Here is a 7,847-nt window from a genome sequence, read left to right as displayed (position 1 = left end):
TATATATATATATATCAAATTATATAAATAAAAAATGGCTTAACATGTCGTTAATTTAGTTAAAACAAAATAGAATTGAACAATTTAACTGAAGAAATGTATTTGACTTACAAGTTTATTATTTATTAAGTGTACACATTAATATGAATATTTGCTTTGAAACTAACCACAGAGATGGATTGATTTACATTCTGATACGCAGAGAAATAAAAAATGTTGTTTAACTCAAGAGATTGAATTTATCACTGCTCCTTTGATATTTAACAATGTAGAACGTATTTCATATTTCGAGGAAATCCTCATTAATGACAAACTTTTTTTACTAACTCCGAAACGAGAATATTCAAATAATTCTCGAGTTACGAATAAAAATAAATTTAATTAGATTCTCTCTTTCGCGTATTAAATATGAAAATCCGAGAAATGATAATTTCGTTGTATACTTAAATTACGTAAAATGGACTCTTTGAGTTCTCAGAATTTTAATTTAATTAGTAAAATGTTCGATATTGAATATTTAATTGGAATCAATAACGGCGTAGCAAAAAATTGTTCTTAAAGAATAATTCGCTGAATTAAAATACTTTACAGACTTTAAGTCTGTATATCTAAAAATTGCAAATCTTCCATTTTCAGAATAGCTTAATTAATAAATACATATATTATTATGTATTATCAGTGCTGCTTTAAAGTACAAGTAATAGCTCGATTCTAAGGGCCTCTTTCACCAACTTCTGATTAAATTAATCGACGATGAACTCGCAGAAGTGCCAACAGCAGTTTATTGTATCAGAGACTCCTCTCTCTTCCTCTTCTAAGACAAACTGTGTTTAGTTCTCACGTTGGCTATCGTGATGATTGAATCAATCATCGATTAGCGTTAATAATTAGAAAGAGGTGAAAGAGGCGCTAACACGAGTTCTGCAAATAAACGCCAGCAACAATTCATTAAACGAATTCCAAAGGATACGCAATATATATCATTTTACGCTTTGTGTTCCGTAAATTAAAACAAATCAAACATTTCGCGCATTCCACGGTCTCAATATTTCGCCAATAACGCGTGCATGTGTCCGCACCAATGAAATTCATGCACCATGAACAGATTTTACGCTATAACGATCATCGATTCTGTTCGTGAGGCCACCGAAGCTTTTTTTTCAGGCTTTTTTATCTCTAAATATAAATTATTGTATTATATTACACGCACACGATTTTATATGCTGATGGTTCTGAAAAAAAAACCAAATATCAGAGAGATTCTCAACGATATTATCAATATTGTTTACTATTTTTTGTATTATTATTAAAATTAAGATTGGGATTAATTATAAAAATAAAATAGTTCACTCAGAGAATAAGAGCAATTTTTTTTTAAGAGCAACAAAATACGAGATCGGAGTCTTTGTTATTCAAATAAACAAAAGTATTGTTAGTTCTGGCCGTTTTAAACGCGTTATATAATTACGATATAAAACTGGAGCGCAATTCAAAACTAGACTGCAGTACTTAAATAAAACGTTTTACGACTTGACGATTCACATAACTTTGCCTACATAAAACACAACATAAAACACAGAAAAAAAGGAACGAAACCAAGCAACGCGACTGCAGCGAGGCCTAAAGATCGATTTCTTTGGCCTCGGTCAGCGCTAACTATAGTCAACTAAGCGTGCTTTCTTTTTTTATTATTATCAAGATTCTAATATAATACTTTATACCAAGGTAGAGAGAGAAAGAAAGAATGTGTATAAACTACACTCTCGACAGTCTAATATACAGTTTCAACACTGCCAATTAATTATATTTCCATTAGTCGAGTCTTTTCTTTCCGGTTCTAATTGCGGAAAACAACAAACAAATGCTTTAAACTAACTCCGGTTAATTCAATCGATATCAGATTACTAGACGAAAGGCGTTAGTTTTAGCCGATCGAAGCAAACCATGCGCCCTAAATGGCGCAACGTTAAATCACGACGAACAAATGGCGCAATTAAGGTGGCTTCTTACCGTCACGCCATTGCGAAACGCATCCGTTTCTCTTCCGCAGTGCGAATTGCCCGTCGCCAGCTTTCTACGATCTAATCTTTTGTTCGATCATTACGTCTTCACGGTAATGATACTAGAATTTGTGATAATCGCAGAGTCCGAGAAGAGAAGTTGCCCATCAAAGAAAGTTCGAGCGATACAGCTTTAAAGTGGCGTTTATAAGTCTTTAAGATGCTAAGCTTAAGCAGGGCTGGGCATATATTTGAAATACTTTGATTTAAAAACACTATTTGCAATATACAAGCGTATTTTGTATTTTTCAGTGGATAATACATAAAAGTATTACGTATTTATATTTTATTGTTAATATTTGAAATACAAAATACAAAATACTTTTATATTGTCCCATAAAATACAAAATACAAGATATTTTCATGTACTCCGAACAAACACAAAATACAAACAATATAATTGTCTTACCAATACTGTTTTTTAAATAAAAATATTTCAAATACATGTCCAGTCCTGAACTTAAGTTTTAAGTCCGTAAGAAATTGATCAATCGTAGTCGATTATTCTCACGTTTGACTGTGATTGGCCAATTTCTTACGGCTTAAGTTTAAGTTTTTACGCATTAAAATCTCATTCCAGATACCGTTTTAGATCGGAATTCTCTTTAAAGATCCCTTTAATTCTAGTTTTAAATTAGTTTTAAAATATAAATAAAATTATTACCAATTAAAGCTTGTGTTACATTACACGCATTGGAAATTAAGGATTGCGAATTGGAAATTAGAGTAAAAATAAAAATAGTTTTATGATTTCAAGAATAAATCAAATGTAAGAAAAATGTCTATATGAACCGTGGTTGTTGGTACGTAAATAATTGTAGCTTGTATTCTATACAGTAGCTGAAATTCTATACAGTATATTTAACGTGAACTATATTGTAAATACTTGCTAATATCGTAAGCGTGTGCTAAATACGGGTCAATATATTTATAAGACGATAAGATAACTAGAGACTAATAATTTATTGGTGAAGTTAACTGCAAACGTTTCAACTTTGGATATGAATCCTCTTCAGTGGAAGCAAGCAACAAACTGTATATTCAAATCCAGAGACGAAACATTTGCAGTTAATTTAGTAAGTATATTCCGATTATTTGCGAATTATATTTTATCGCTTTAATATATTATTCACGCATCAATAACTCATATAGGCATTTTACTTATATTTGGAGATTAGAATTTGACCAGTGAGATAATTTCTATTTTAATTTGTTTTTTCTTTAATTGAATGAATTCTAATTCCCAATTCGCAATCCTCATTCTTCAATGCAGTGTAACATAGGTTTAACATTTATGCTCGTTCGCTAACATAATTTGTAATTCAATATCGATTGATTTACAGTCTTTGGAAATCAATCGATACCTGCATATTCAATGATATCGAAAGTTCTCCTGTATTGAATTCCTCAATGTAGAAAATGGCTATTAATATGGAATTTATGTGTATCCACCCGTATTCTCTAATGATTTACAATCGAATTATTTTCCAATAATGCTTTGATCTGATAATTGCATCGGGATGCATTTCTGCTCGATGCGACTTTTAATTTTTCTCTCTGTAAGCGGACTCCACACATTTAATCTTGATTCCGATATTTATCACTCTATCATACATTATCATTCCACTGATAATTTATAGTATCATTTCCCAGCAATAATTCACGAAGCTATTAATCGTGGACATCTCATTCATTTATCTTTGTATCCTTACAAAACTTTTCGGTATTTTTTAGCTCCAAAAGTAGACAGGTAATAAAGAACATCACGTATAATGTGGTGCAAATAAAAAATTTGCTGATGTTCTATTTAATATGATAACGCACTCTCGGATATTAAGGTCGAGCGAAGTATAATTAAAATCGTTAAATAAATAGAGCGACATAATGATCATCTGACAGTAAATTTAACAATTATTATAAAATCAATTTAACAATTATTATAAAAAATATGACAAATATTTAGGTACAAATTATTATTAAAAAATCATTACAATCATTAACATTGAAACTTAAAAAATTATAAAATTTGTAAAATTAAGAAAATTCGTCTTAGAAGCTTAATTTTATTTCAAATTAACAAATTTTTTTAATTTTCTAATTTTTAAATGCCAATGTTAATAACTGCAGTGATTTTATATAATGAATATTAAGTATATAAAATGAATATTAAGTAAATATTTATTTTTTTTACAGTTTTATAATAATTGTTAAATTTACCATCGAATATATTCGATGATAAATTTAACAATTATTATAAAATCGTCAAAAATGACAAATATTTATCTAATAATCATTACATAAAATCATTATGGTAATTAACATCGTTATTTAAAACTTATAAAATTAGGAAAATTCGTCTAAAGATAAAAATTTGATATTAATAATAATCTTACATATTATATTGTGATATTATCTAGTAATTCCATTTTAAATATGAGTAAAATAAATTTATACGTGATATATATTTACACTGAAATTAAATTATTGAAGTTACCATTCGAAGTATAAATGAGATTCGAAGACATTGACGAAATGGCAATGGAAAAAACCCATCAAGGGAAACGAACGCCTTTAATGTTTTCGATTATACGACAAGCTGTCGAAACATCGGAAACCACGAGGGTCTGGAAACCGATGCGATAAATTCCTGATACTTGGTATAAAAGGCAACATCAACATGTTTCACTTTCAGAGACAGAAAAAGGACCAAAATATTTTCCAAACCAGAATGTTAAAATGTGATATTATTGATATTTACTTTATATATGTTATTGATATTTCATGTATTATTAAACGTTATTATCAAACACTAACAAGCAAAACAACTGAAGGACAGAAATCAGTCGACGCGCCTTTCATGTGGTGAAATAATGATGGGAATATTTCAGCAACTCTCAGCGCGTTTCTTCATAATTCACCTCTAAAGAGCTCGGATTCGAGTCGTTTCCCCATCAAAGAGATAATCCGCACAGATGAAATTCGACGTGGTGAATGAGAAAACTTTAATCGAGGTGATATACCGAAGTACAGAGAAAAGGGACGTACATTGATCTCGATGATAAAGCTAAAAATCCCATTAGAATAATATATCGAGCCTCGTAACAGTCTTTTCTCTGCCGAACGAACTTTTTTTATCTCCTTTTATAACCTTTTATCTCAACTCTGTATCTATCTCCCGAGACTTTTTCCAAGCAATTTCTCGCGTGTTATATTTATGAATAGACGACGTATATCCCACCGAGTGCATTGAGCGTGTCCGAGAAATTCGCGTTGACGAATCAACCCGGAAGTGGCGGCGCGATTCGAGACAAGTGAGTCACTCTAATCATTGCAGTACATTAACAAAAACGTCTGATTGAAAATAGACGAATCATCAAAAGAGTGATGATCAATCAGAATAAATAATTAATCTTATTCTCTAAATCTTTTAGAATGAATTTCATTTTGAAGAGAAAATCTCACTTTTAAAGACTAAAAATTGAGTCCTCTTCTTTAAAATTGGCTCAATTTTCACTTTTTAAAGTGAGATTCCATTCCAAAGAATTTAGGCAGTAATTAGAATTTAATAGATTTAACTAAAAAATTCTAATTCGTTCATTTTTAATTAATAACTTAAATAATTATTTTTGGAACAACTATAATATTTATTTAGTTATTTTAACTGAAAATATAGTCAATTGTGCTATTAAATATTGTCGTATACACTGCTTAAAAATCTTTAATTTCTTCTTAACATATTTTCTGGTTATTATTACCGCATAAATAGTTATATTCATTATAATTGCGATTGCACTTACTAAATAAAAATGTTTATATTATTTACCGTGTATATTTTGATATTTTATTGTATTAATATTTTATTTATTGAAATTATCATAAATTGTAGTACGTGTACAATTTTTTCACGTTTGAAAGAATTTACAAATAAGATTATCATTATTAACAGTAATAACCATAAAAATAGAGCTTTTAACCGTAATTATTTTATACAATACAATTATATAAGTCACAAATACCAAACATTTTTCTCTGAATAATTTCTTCATAACAAAAGGAGTCAATTTCAGAGTTGTATTTTGCGAAATCGCATTTCATATAAATTATAGATCTGTTCTTTTCAGTTGAGTTTCTTACACGGTTCAGCTCTTCTCTTTATTATTTTTTCATGTTTTATGTTGGAATAAAAAAGAGAAAGAGTAACTGATGCAAGAAATTCAGCTAATGCCTGTTTCTATCAATGTAAATTAATTAACTTTAATTTCGGTTTAATTTATTCTTTATCCTTTTCTAAATCTTAAAACTCTAGAAAAAAATAAAAAGTAAGTTAAATCAGGATTAAAGTTAATCTACATTGGTCGAAACGGAAATTAAAAAAACCAGCTCTCATTAAATTCGTTACATTCACTAAATACGCTACAATTCTTTTCTTCTTATAAAAATAAGACTATCGCACATCGAACGCGGAAATTTTCGGAAACGCGGAATTGCGCACGCGGATGAGTTCCAATTTCATTTTAATTTCAATAATGCTGCGCCAACGCTTCGCATTTAATAAAAGGTAAATACGCGCTATTATTCCGCGCGAATCGAGAGTGGCCGAGAAAGACTGAGCTGGAAAAAGACGAGAGCCCAGTCCGCTCGCATGATTTCGCAGGCAATGGCGCGCGACGATCCGGTCAATTTGAATTTGTCGCGCACATACTAACCTCTGCCGATGCTGTGGGCCGCGGGAGCGCGACCCGACTTGCGAATGGGATGAAATTTCTCCACGGACGAGAGCCGTCGCGGTCGTCGTCGGGCTCCGGCGTCGTCGTCCTCGGAATCGGAGGTGCTTCCGTGTTTCACTGATTTGCGCGAAAACGCGCGATACAGAAACGTGAGAAAAGATCACGTACAGTCAGCACGATTCGCGAGGCGCGGGAGTATTGCGTCAGTCGCGACGGCGCTCGGCAATGCTGGACATGCGTCGCGCTGCACGGCCAAGCAACGTCTGCGATAGCGATACGCGCGAATCTAGTCGCGAACCCGGTAAACCTGGTTGCCATAGCATCGGACCGCGCGATTGGCGGAGAAGCCCCAAGGGCGGTGCTAATGCGGGTTGCACCTATTGCACTTCCGCAAAATGAAATTCTCGACATCACGAATATGAGCAACGAAAATGGCGTTTGTCAAAATCAAAAGCTCTCTCAAAAGAGCTCACTTTTTTTACGATTAGTAAATTGACGTCTTTATAAAGTGTCATTTGCCTACATAGTGTTATTTGTATTCACAATACTTCGTTTTCCTTGTTACACCCTTTTGACACTCTTTATTACGCATGAAGTTGTATGTACATCGGAGCATATGCGTATTTCGTATTTAAATAGTCGTACGTTATAACTGTATATCATTTAATAATTTAATTAGTTACTATTAATATTACTATTGTGTAGTTTTATTAAAAAATTTAACATTAATTTCTTACATATCAATAATAATATGTGACTAATAAAAAACTAATAAAAAAATTTAAAAAATTAATAAAAATATTATAAATGAAAAAAGAATATTTAGATTGTATGTGTATTATATTTCTTATATACCAAGTATATTTCTGTTCATATTTTGTTCACAATTTGATTATTTTTATTAAATAAAAATGCTATTTAAAGTTCGTATTCGTTTTAAATATTTACTAAATTTTAATTTTCGAATGCAACTAATTTCATACAAAGAATATAATTATATTAGCTTATAATAAGCAATTAGAAAATAGAGACAATATAATATGTTATCATTTCCCTGAGT

The 7,847-nt window shown here is 30.9% G+C and overlaps 1 protein-coding gene across 1 annotated transcript in view; it reads right to left on the bottom strand.

Moving 5' to 3' along the window:
• The window catches only part of LOC108689383 (tumor necrosis factor alpha-induced protein 8-like protein), a 24,009-nt gene extending 16,971 nt beyond the window's left edge, over nt 1-7,038 (bottom strand). The window contains exon 1 of the mRNA XM_018196131.1: nt 6,767-7,038. The gene's annotated coding sequence lies outside the window, so the exon portion shown is untranslated. The remainder of the gene's footprint in view (nt 1-6,766) is intronic.
• Nucleotides 7,039-7,847: the final 809 nt, after the last annotated feature.

The sequence above is a fragment of the Atta colombica genome, unplaced genomic scaffold, assembly GCF_001594045.1.
Source record: "Atta colombica isolate Treedump-2 unplaced genomic scaffold, Acol1.0 scaffold105, whole genome shotgun sequence".
NCBI classification, from domain to species: Eukaryota; Metazoa; Arthropoda; class Insecta; order Hymenoptera; family Formicidae; genus Atta; species Atta colombica.
This window is presented reverse-complemented; position numbering and strand designations above follow the sequence as displayed.